A 12,564-nucleotide genomic window follows, 5' to 3' on the forward strand; every position below is an offset into this window, starting at 1 on the left:
TAGCCTACTCATTTTACTTTAAAAAATTGTTTTAATAAGACTGATGTGGTTTCCAGCTTTTAGGTGGAAGCCGATATCTATCTGTCAGAGTAACATTTTCATGCCTTTCCTCTCTTTAAAGTGTCAGGTGAGTCTGATTATTTTCATTTTTTTGCTGAGAACTTTACAAGCTGAACCCACTGTCATGTGAAACAATGCACTGTCCCTCTCTGAAAACCCGGGCCTGTATCCACCTTGTTTTTCAGCTGGCTGAGCAACACCCTGGCGATAAGCGTGCCAGAAAGGAGCAGGCTCTGTGTCTGATCTTATGAATTATTCAAAGGCAACTATTTCACGACTGCAGCTAAAATTAGGAATAGCCTTATCTTGGCTATAATTAGAAAGCAGATGGAAAGCGTTCATTTATAATAGTTCATGGAAGGTTTTGACGTTTACAGGTGAAGATGCTGCATGTTTGTGTGTGTGTGTGTATGTGTGTGTGTGTGTGCGCGCGCGCGCGTATGTGTGCGCGTGTGTGCGTGTGTGTGTGTGTGTGTGTGTGCGTGTGCGTGTGTGTGTGTTTGTGTCCCGAGTGGCTTCAGAGTGAGCCTGGCGACAGAGACAAAACTCCCCCTGTCTGCCGTCAAGGTCAGACGGAGGCGCATCCTTTTGCATCAAGAGCACCGGGAGAGAAATTAAACTCCAAATCAATTGCCCTTGAACCACCCTGTGTGTGTGTGTGTGTGTGTGTGTGTGTGTGTGTGTGTGTGTGTGTGTGTGTGTGTGTGTGTGTGTGTGTGTGTGTGTGTGTGTGTGTGTGTGTGAGTGTGTGTGTGACTGCCAATGTGTGCATGCACCAATTTATTTGCGGAAAGTAAGAAAAAGCAGCCGTGGTTGTGTGCTGCTGCAACGCATCTGTCCATCCTGGCATGCGTGTGTCTGCATGCCAGGAGCGATCATGGGCCTTTGCGTGTACACCGGGGAGGAAGAGAAGGGGGCGCCGCTTGCAAACCCAATGAAACACCCTTGGCTGCGCAGGAGAAATTCAGAGTGACTGAGATAGGCTACGCTCTGGCGACGCTGTGTTGCGACAAAGCTCTCCTTTTGCACGACACAGCAAATTAAAACAAGTAGAGGATGCTTATTATTGCAGTTGCCTGAGCAAGGTGCTACCAGCCCCTCATCTGTCACTCAAGAGGAGGATGAGAGGAAGAGAGAGGAGGAGATGGCTGAATGGGAGGAGAGTCACAGTCCCCCTCTCCCTCCCTTCCCTTCCTCCTTATTTTCATTCATGGCACAATCAGTGACACACGCATACACATATCTCCCCCACGCAGTGGCTGGCTCAGTCCCTCTCCATCAAAAGACCGCTTTCTCTCTCTCTCTCTCACACACACACACACACACACACACACACACACACACACACACACACACACACACACACACACACACAAACATCCTTCATCCTTTCGTTATCTAATTTTCCCATAAACAAACAAAAACACATTGCGGCCCCCCTCATCTTTTCCTATTCCTGTCTTTTACACTGGGATTTTGGTCATTTCTTTTCATACATGAGTAAACACACGCTCAGAGTTTGTCTCAAACACACACACACACACACACACACACACACACACACACACACACACACACACACATAGACAGAGTTGTGTTTCCAGACACACATGCAGCTTCCTCGCCACCCACTCAGATAGAGACAGAAGGAGAGAGAAAGTGAGGTAGTGAGGGAGGGGAGGAGGAGGGAGAGCAAACCTGAGACAGGGAAGGGATTTGAAGCTGCCACTCGCCCTTTCTCTCTCCTGCCGGGTGCTTCTGAGTGCATGAGGGAGAGAGAGGGGGAGTGTGAGAAAGAGAGAGAGAGAGAGAGAGAGAGAGAGAGAGAGAGAGAGAGAGAGAGAGAAATAGCAGGTGGTCCCACAGCTCAACCACTCCTCTCCTGCCTCCCATCAGTACATCAGCAATCTCTCTCTCTCTCTCTCTCTCTTTCTTTCTCTCTAGCCTTGACACACACATGCTCAGTGCGATGGCAATCACTCCACACTCCCCCCCATCTGCTCTCCCTCACTCCTGTACACACACACACACACACACACACACACACACACATATATATATGTGTTTATATATATATATACGCGTGGTGGCTATCGGACAGGCTGCTAGACTCCCCAGCAGAGGCTACAGGACCAAGCACCCCCACACCCCCCCTACCCCCCCACCCCGAAGCTAGCTAATTCCATTATACATTCCCGACTGGAAGGAAGAGGGGCTGTCTTCTAATTGCTTTCTTATCCCCCTGAGTCCCCCTCACTCTCTTCGCCGCCGCCTCCTCCTCTGTCCTCCCTCCACCATCATCCATGCACCCCCCCCCCGCGCCCATCCTTTCAGACCGCCCCTCGCCCTGCGTGCACTCAACATGGCAGCAGACAAGCAGAGGAGGGAGGGGAGCTAGAGAGCAGGAGAGAGAGAGAGAGAGAGAGAGAGAGAGAAGCAAGCAGGCAGGCAGGCAGACTGCCGCTATCAGGGAATACTGGTGCCATTTTCAGCATCACAGGGTAAAAGCATTGAGCCTCGCCGCTGTACGCTCGGCTCAGCTCGCCTCTGCTCAGAACAGCTATACAAGAGGGGGATTGGAGGGACAACAAAAGGAGGAGAGAACGGCTGACCCCTAACACAGGTACCATGCTTTGCCCTGTCATTTGTTTCTCCTCTATGGCAGGTATACTAGATGGACAGCGGTGTTGTTCAGGTGGATGTGAGGTCAAGGGGGCGTGTGTGTGTCTCTGTGTATGTGTACGTCTGTCTACGTCTGTGTGTGCATGCTGAATAGAGGGTCACTCCAGCGATTTCTATTTTCACTCACTGGGTGCTTTTCATGTGGGGGGGGGGGGGCATTCACCTCCCACACACACAAACACGCAATCCCAATACCAGACACCTGCCTGAACCATGTTTTCTAGCAGCATCTGTCCAAACAACAGGCCAAAAAAAATAAATAATAGCCTACAAATACTGTATCTGCCTGCCAAACACATTGGAGAGCATGTCGGGAAACAGGAGCTGCAACGCTTTCTGTTTGTCTGTGGTTTGTTTTTCCTCCATAGCTGCGTTCAGCATCCTGAGCCTTAGGATGTGTTACGTAGTGCTATAACGGGACGCTATATCAGAGCAACGATGTGTCATAGCACGCTGTTTACTCTGCCTATTGCATAAGGAGAAACCTGAAAGACACACACACACACACACACACACACACACACACACACACACACTAATCTTATGAAACCACTGACGAAGATAGATTCAAGTCATTCTAATCTTTGTTAACTTGTGGTTTATGGATCCATTACTCTATTTGTAGCACTGTATTTTGTATGTTGGGCTGTTTGTCAAAATATGTGATACAAATTAGGATACTAAGCATCTTATAGCTGTTAAAGCTTATATATGTTTTTTAGAGAGAGAGAGAGAGTGTGTGTGTGTGTGTGTGTGTGTGTGTGTGTGTGTGTGTGTGTGTGTGTGTGTGTGTGTTGTGTGTGTGTGTAATATGCTGCAAAGGCTCACTTCAGTGGCGGTTTTACTACAGTGTGCCATTTAAAGATGCACTGAGACTGCAGTGTCACTGCTGACTGAAACTGATGCTACCAACAGCCTTGCTCGCCCCAAGTAGAGGGAGAGAGAGGATGAGAGAGATGGATAGAGTAAGAGAAAGGGAGGGAGGGAGGCTGAGAGAGAGAGAGAGGGAGAGTAAAAAAATAAGGAGAGAGGTGGAAACGGACACAGCAATGTGTGTGTGTGTGTTGGGGGGGAGAGAGGACAGAGAGAGAGAGAGAGAGAGAGAAAGAGAGCTCAACAGGGAGGAGGGGGGTAAATAACGCAGAGAGGGTGTAGAGAGGAAAACAGAGGTGAGATAGAGAACAGCGGTGGTGTGTGTGTGTGTGTGTGTGTGTGTGCGCACGCGCAAAAGAGTAAGAATGATAGAGCCAGATAGGGAGAGTGATAACAGGTGAAGGGAAGAAAGAATATATGAATGGAAGATGAGAGGCTGATCCCCTATAGCAATGCAGCGACATGGCTGCCATCAACACGTAAACATCTGCACTGGGATAAACTGTGTCTGTGTGGATCTGTGGATACCTTTATGCTTGCATTAATGGCCTGGAAATGTATCTTTGCATATAGTTAAAATAAACAATGTATGTTGAATTTTATCCAGGACAATAGTACAAAAGTACCTACAATATGTATATCTCTTTTCGGTACGATGTGATGTTTTCAGCTGACAGTGAAGTTATTTGTATACTTCACTGTTTCTATGTTTTTTGTATGTTTGTGTGTCTCTAAGTATGTGTGTCTAAAAGCTATATTTCTGTAATCAAAGGAAATAGATAAGACAAGAGCCAGCCTACTGGCTTGGCACAGCATGGCATGGCAAGGCAACGTACCTCGAATACGCAACTGCTGTTACAGAGACAAGAGGCTCACACACACACACACACACACACACACACACACACACACACACACACACACACACACACTAAAGCACACTCTACTTTTCCTCTGACTTTTTCTCCTTCACACACACGCACACACATTCAAACTAACAGTTGGTTTCCTGCATGATGCAACACAATGAAAGGGAAGCTGATTATCATGGAGATTGGGAGGCGTGTGGGGAACAGGTTTCATTGTGTGTCTGTAGGTGTGTGTGTGTGTGATGGTCAGTAAAGGGCATAATGAAATTGGCAACTCATTGCTGTGGTGAAATGAAAGGCGAACGCACCCCTCTGCATGTCTCTCTCCCACTCTTCCCCTTTCTGTCTCTCTGTCTCGGACCAAAACAAATATACAGTATGAGGTCAGGAGAGGAGAGGAGGAGAGGAAGAGAACCAACTGACAAAACAGGCAAAGTGAGAGATTGAGTAAACATCAGCACAAATTAAAAGCAGATAAGGAAGAGGAGGACAAGGCAAGATCATTGTTAGAGACTTAATACATCTCATGGTTGTCTTTCTTTCTACATTTGTCTCTTACTTTTGATCTTTCTGTCTCTACATTGATCTTTCTCTTTGTTTATATCCGATTTCTCAATTACTCTATAGCCCCATTTTTAAATAGATTGCCTTACATTCTGATTGTGTGTGTGTGCTTATGCCCACACTATAAGCCCCAAGTGCCCACCTAATTGCCCTGAAGGCTCATGGTTATTTACTGTGCGGGGTTATTAGGCAGACAGATAGAGAGAGACGGGGAGAGAGACTGTTTGTCCCTCATTAAAGAGTAGTGCCACAGACACAAGCAGGGCTGTAGCAACCGGACCACAACAGCTTCATTAAAAACACCCACACCCACCCACACACACACACACACACACACACACACACACACACACACACACACACACACACACACACACACACACACACACACACACACACACAAACAGTCAGCTGCTAATGAATGTATGACTCATTGTATGCCGTTCATATTCATATTGGATGACAATCCCTGTTTCCTTTCATAAATAGAAGCAAGCCTTCCCTGAAATCATTGCTGTCGTGGTTTTTGTAAACTATTTTAACTGCTGGTGAGGACCACAATAACTGTAACTGTACAGCACCATGGTAGTTCAGCACAAACATTACATCTCATTTTCATTTCACAAACACATATACAGTATGCAACACATGGCTGGATTAACCTGCTAGGTGGCGCAATAGGGGCCCACAGCAAATTTTTGCCCCCTTGGGTAAATGTGCAGAAGGCATTTTAGGGCACTTAGCATTGTGCTTTAATGGTGCATATTACTACGCATATTTCTAATTGATAACATTTTCAACTGGAAAAACCTGTGGCTGTTAGGGCCCTGATGATCTGGTGCCTCTAGTCAATTGCCCAGTTGATAATCCAGACTTGCTTGTTTACACTGCTGTGTTTGTGCTTTGAAATTTAGTTCAGTTTGATTCTAAATAGGCAGAAGCTGTGCAATATTTAAAGATAACTGAACACCTTAGATGAAAAGGCATAATCACTGAAACTTGGTTCAGCTGTCACAAGTTTAAAGTACTTGCTCCAAAATATGGACATAACGAAAGCTCCTTTTAAATAACGTATTGTGCCAAAATATCAAAAGTAGTGGCAAGTATAGTCGTGGTACAATTTGAATAATCCCACAGTGACCCATGTGTTTATGAAAAATAACGCTCTTAACTCTTTTTTTGTCTGAAAGTTATAGCCTTGTTGTCATTTCTAATACCTGCATGGATCGTTGTGGAAAGCATACACACACAGAAACACAAAAATGCTCACAAAAGTGTAAAGACATGGTCTGCAATATGATGTCACACCCAATCCCTAATACAAATACAAACAGACAATACAGGATACAAATAATGATTCTTCTCTCTCATCTTTCTCTCACATCCCTGCATCCACACACACACACACACACACACACAAACACTGTATTTCCAGGAGCTTAGCTTGAGTTTACCGTGAGAGGGAGGGTACACACTGTTCCAGTGAACAGCATCATGGCTGCTAACCTAGATCTGTTTAACACACAGTAGCTCCTCACATGCACAACTGTGTGTGTGTGTGTGTGTGTGTGTGTGTGTGTGTGTGTGCGTGTGTCTGCACTTGGGCTTAATGCAGTTTGTAGGTAATATGTTTTTATTGGACTAGCCAGGACAGTGTCAGTGCAGTGTGTGTAGTAAGGGCTGATGTCCCTCCGTGTGAGAGTAAAGAACATCACAGAGTGAGAGAGAGAGAGAGAGAGAGAGAGAGAGAGACGGAGAGGGGGCGAACAGGGTGATGTTGGGGAGGAAGAGCAAGGTGTTACTGCAGGGAGGAGAAGACAGAGGTTGTGATGAGAGAGGGAGAGAGAAAACAAGGAGGGGGTAGAGAGGAAGAGGGAAGGCTCATCTGTATTCTGGTTACTGTGTGCTGCTTGTTTGATCTGGAGGGAGTACTTAGTGCTGGATGGTGGGATGCTGCAGAGTGTGGAAGGCAAAATAAGGTTCCTGCAAGTGTGTGTGTGTGTGTGTGTGTGTGTGTGTGTGTGTGTGTGTGTGTGTGTGTGTGTGTGTGTGTGTGTGTGTGTGTGTGTGTGTGTGTGTGTGTGTGTGTAATTAGGTGTGAGGTGTTGGGTGCAGCACTTTGCTCATTAAAATGATCTGGCTTTGGTCCAGCTCTGTGCAGTTTATCAACTGTCCTTCATGTCTCTCATCCTTTTCCTCCTCTCATCATCTGTCCTCTCCTTCCTTCTTCACTCTCTCCATTTTTTCTTCCCCCTCCTTCTCTGTACTCCATCCTCCCGTCCCAGCATTACGGCAACAAAACACTGCTTTGCACTGTTGGTCCTGATAGATGGAAAGGAGGGAACAAGGATGGGGGAGGGGGGGGCATCCTTCTTCACTGATGAGTATTTGATCGAATGCGCCTCATTAAAGTCGAATATATCATGCTTGTAAAAGATCAGTAATGAACACATTTGCACGTATCCATACTGATACATACATAAGTGCATGTGCGAGTATGAAGTCTCACAAACACTTTACATTTAACAGTGGCCAAGTGCTTTTTCTGAAATGGTGTTTATGAGACTGACAGAAATAACACATACAGGTATGTGATTGTTAACCACACAGTCTAGCAATGCTGTGTACATGTGCGCCAGTGACACTGAAGAAATGCATAATCAGGGCTCTCTTAAATACAGTGACTTCACTCGCACTCTATCTTTTGCAAGCATATGGAGAACGATATGTGCTTATTATTATTAAAGTGCTCATATTATGCTTTTTGGCTTTTTCCCTTTTCCTTTATTGTGTTATATATCTTTTTGTGCATGTTATAGGTTTACAGGGACTTACCATCTTCCAGAGAAAACACTGTTCACAAACTGCTCCAAACAGCTCTATTGTAGTCCAGCCTTTACTTCCGTGACGAACGTGCGTCACTTTGTAACACACGTTATAATGCTCGCAAGCTGCTAGCGTGGCACTCCCTCATACTCTGCAACTGACTAGCTAGTAGTGCTTACCTAGCTACTGAGCATGTGTGACTCCGAACAAAGATGGAACAGAAGTGTGATGCCTCACTCTGTAGCTACAACAGAGAGCTCAACACACAGGGTGAAAAGAGGAGCTGCAGCAATGTGCAGTACAACAAAAATATGGTGTTTTTTGAAAATGAAACCACATAAACCTATTCTGGTACAACCTCTAAATACAATAATGAACCTGAAAATTAGCATAATATGAGCATATTAAAGTTTTTGAGGTGAGTGTGCAATTGCGAGGCAAAGTTTTATTTGCCTGCACAGCTGTTCAGCACTTTAACCAGCAAGTGAGGCCATAATTTTAGTTTAGACTTAAATGTGTGTGTGTGTGTGTGAGCATTCAGCAAAGTGAGTGCCTTGCTAAGTAAAGCCTGTCCTGCTGCTGTTGAGCTGTCTGCCAGAAAGACAGAGAATGAAAGAGAGAGAGAAAAAGAAAACACATTAGGCAAAGGGAAAAGAGAGATTTCAGGGGAGAAAGAGATGAAAAGAAAGGAATACTGGAAGGAGTGAAGAAGAAGGGCAGAGAGGCAGATGGAGGAAGCAAGAAGAGATGAGGTTAGGGGAACAAATAAAGATTGATGCCAAAGCAGGGATCAGGGAGCTGTAGAGGGAGAGATAGACAGATCGAGGGAACAGAACAAAATCAAGAAGAAAAAACAATGCAATATGGATAATTTGAACAAAATGGTGGAACAGCTAAAAGTCAGAGATACTGATTGTTGTGTGTATGTTTGTGCTTGTGTTTTTGAGAGAGAGAGAGGAGAAACAGGGAGGAGGGAAAAACCATTAGAGCGCACAGGAAGTGTGTGATGGGACCAGGCAATTGTCAAGAATCTTACTGGAACCAGAACCTGTCACCAGCTCTGTCTCCTGTGTTTTGATCACGCAGCAACAACAGTACTTTGAAAAGTTTTCTCCCCGCCCACCCCCCTCCTGTGCCTTCAAACAGCTGCTGGAGTTACATAATCCAGAGAGAAACGTAGAGCGAGAAAGCGAGATCAGAGACAGAGAGAGGCGGATAGAGGAACCAAGAGGGAGAGATGTCACAGAACATATCCTCTGCCATGTTATAATACACTAAACACCCAGATTCACATACTTAACCAATCGTAACCTGAATAACCATCCACCAAACATACACAGTTTTGTTTCTTTAACATTTTGACAATTATGCTGCGTAAACAGAAGAGACAGAGGAATCCCATGACCCCAATTGAGCTGTGTTGCATTAAAGTGCAGGGGGTGTGTCTGTATGAGTATGAGTACAGTAGGAGTCTGTGCAGGAGCGTAGGGTGTGTGTGAATATATGTATGTAAAGTTGTTGATTGTATTAGAGCGAATGCAAATATATTTGTGTGACTGGGTAGGTGCCATCTATGTGTGTTTTGTTGGCGGATGTGGGTTAGAATAGAAGATACTTTTTGGAGAAAGCACTTAAGGCATAGCTGGCTACCTCTTTGACTGACAGAATTTTATTCCTGATCATATAACACCTGAACATACACTAACAAATGCCCTCCCTTTTTATCCCTCCCTTACATTTAGATATAAGATAATTGCCCTTGAGATTTGCTCATATTGCCTTAAAACCCACAATTAACATTTTTTAAAACACTTATTTCCATTTATGAATTCATTACGAAACAAAATTGCTAAACCCCTTCAGCCCCCCACGTGCTGGTGGCAGATTACCATGTGTAACTGAGGAGTTCAAGCTGAAGTGCATGCATCCATCCACCACACAGGTATAAGGTCAAGGGGCTACATTGCTCTGATGCAGAAACATTCCTCCTACACATACATAAATAATCATCTTTTCTTGTACTTTGACCTGTCTATAACCAATAACAGCACAGTTTTGCTAAATCTTGGCTAGTGATTGGCTATGTGAATGATTTTGCAGGAGGAACCAAAGGACATGGAAAATTGCATCCCCGTTTGAGTTCCCACCGAGTACATTAGCCATACCCCACATTCAGTGCTGTTGCTAGGTTGCATGTGCGTGTCAGCTTACATGTTTATGTGCGTGCCTGTATGTGTGCGTACGTCTTGCTTGACTGCCTCCGTGCTATGGACACAGAGTGAGTTCTCTGCCCATGAATTAGCTTCCATAGCAACCAGTGCCACACAGCCAGCCAGCCAAGCAGGCAGTGAAGTGAATGAACGGTGCTCTGAAAGTGGGCACAGGCCCAGTGCCAAATCTGGGTATGGTGGGCACTCTGGCATGCTGACGGGCACAGACAATGGGGCGTTGCTGTGGTGATAGGAGGGCTGTTGGTTGGGGAATTCAACAATGTGCATTGGTATGTGGATAGCAGACAAAGTCAAAAGCAGCGTTCAGTGTAATAATCTGTCTGTTTGACGCTCCTTCAGTTTATTTTCCTCCTGTTTCTCTTCCTCCATTGCTATTTTTGTTTGCCGTTCAGTATCTCTCTGCTTTTCATCCCCTGTTCTCTTTCTGTTCGCTTTCCTTCTCTTATCTCTCTCTCTCTCTCTCTCTCTCTCTCTCTCTCTGTTTGCTTTCCTCCTCTTTTCTCTCTCTGTCTCTCTGAGAAAGAGGTTGCAGCATTGCGGAGGTGGGTGTGATGTGGGGGCAGATATTTTTTTATCAGAGTGTTATTGTCAGAGCTGGCCCATCACCTTGGATACACACACATATGCACCCACACACACACACCTCAGACGTCAAATGCACGTCAAATGCTAACAACTAACAGTCACGGTTTGGAACTAAACAAAAAAAGCCCTCATACAAGTGTATAGTACACAACTCGCATGGAGAGCTGTGCTAAATCAACCAAACACTACCACACATAGAACAAACACCAAGGGAAACACATGTAAACACCTACCGCTCAGACGTCAGAGCATAGACTGTATAAAATTATACCGTATAAACATCAGAGACGGACTTCAGGTTGACTTGTGATCTTGATGATAGCCACAACTCAAGGTGTGCTGCACGGTCACCCAGACAGGGCGGGCAGGCGCATCTGGCTAATTGCTAATGTCCTCATGCAGTGAAAACATGAGGGAGATGCTAATGACCTCTCACTCAGATGTCTATTGACTGACCTAGCCATAGCCATGGTAGCCAGAATGAAAGCACATACACATTCTCAAATATTCACACACAAAACACAAAGTCACCTGAGGCTGAAATGAGTGATAAACCTGAGACAAAATTTGAAATTAAATTATAATTTGATAGCATCAATTATCTAACTTGTTAGGATGAATTTCCGCCATGGTGAGCAAAAACATAATGAATGCGGAGAATGGAGTTGCCAGGCTATTCTGTGCTTTAATATTGCTTTATTATACATATTATCTCTTTTTGTGGAGATAAAACCATGTGTGTTGAGGCTTTACACAAAGAAGGGAAGGAAAAAGAGACATAAAGGGTAAAAGAGTGAAGGCTGCTGAATAGTAGAAGCACCTGGGAGAGAATAGAGAATAGTGATCAATCACACACGTGCACGCACATTTACACACCCACAGAAACACACACATGCACAGACGCACACAGGCAAATATACGCAAAGCACAGCTGGGCTGTGGAGAAGCCATCTGTAACGCCACAATATAGCTCTCAGTTTGTGTGTGTGTGTGTGTGTGTGTGTGTGTGTGTGTGTGTGTGCATTTGCTTTCATGTTTATAACTGCATGCATGTACATGCAAGCAAAATCAAGATCAAGTCCCAATTCACTCAACCGTGTCTCCTTACGATAGAAAAACACACAAGCCTGGATTTACATACATACACACTCTTTTGCCAACACATGCATGCTCACTAACCCATGCCAACAAACACACACAGACACACACACACATGGGGACTCATGCATAAGCATCGACTCTCACCTGCAGCCATAGGCTACAAAGCAATGCATACTAAAAAGACCAGGATAGATGGATGAGACAAGTAAGGGATAGAGTAAAGGATGGATGGATGGAGGGAGAGAGGCCAGTGACAGGGGTTTGCACGGCCAGAGAGATCTGTAATGAGATCTCGATGAGTCAGACAGGATGCTACACCCTTATCCTGGCTGGATAACAGACAAGCAGCAGGGGATGCATTAGAATGCATTACCCTAGCTGGCTAATATCAAAATCTGTGTCAATGTTATTAGCATGAAGCGCGATCTAACACTCTCGCACACATCAGTTTTACTGAAAAACAACTGGGCTAGTCATCTGGGTGGTGGATTTAGCTAAGGCTGGCAAGAATTCACAGCTACCTAAGCTGTTTTCCCCCCAGCATTTAATTTGAATAGGTTAGCGTTGACCCAGTGTTTTAGCGTGTTAGCTTTTATCAGAGAGTGAGTCACAAGCTTTGCTAGGAGAAGCCACAGCACAAATTTAGAGCAGTCAACAAACCATGGGCTATCTCTGTGGCCATATTTATTCATGTGGTTTGACACCCACCAACACACACACACACACACACACACACACACACACACACACACACACACACACACACACACACA

At 45.0% G+C, this 12,564-nt stretch overlaps 1 protein-coding gene across 1 annotated transcript in view; it reads left to right on the top strand.

Moving 5' to 3' along the window:
• Positions 1-2,474: 2,474 nt before the first annotated feature.
• LOC120574417 (retinoic acid-induced protein 1) overlaps positions 2,475-12,564 on the top strand; it is a 52,734-nt gene continuing 42,644 nt past the window's right edge. The window contains exon 1 of the mRNA XM_039824675.1: positions 2,475-2,683. The gene's annotated coding sequence lies outside the window, so the exon portion shown is untranslated. The remainder of the gene's footprint in view (positions 2,684-12,564) is intronic.

This window comes from Perca fluviatilis, chromosome 15 (genome assembly GCF_010015445.1).
Source record: "Perca fluviatilis chromosome 15, GENO_Pfluv_1.0, whole genome shotgun sequence".
In the NCBI taxonomy this organism is placed as follows: Eukaryota; Metazoa; Chordata; class Actinopteri; order Perciformes; family Percidae; genus Perca; species Perca fluviatilis.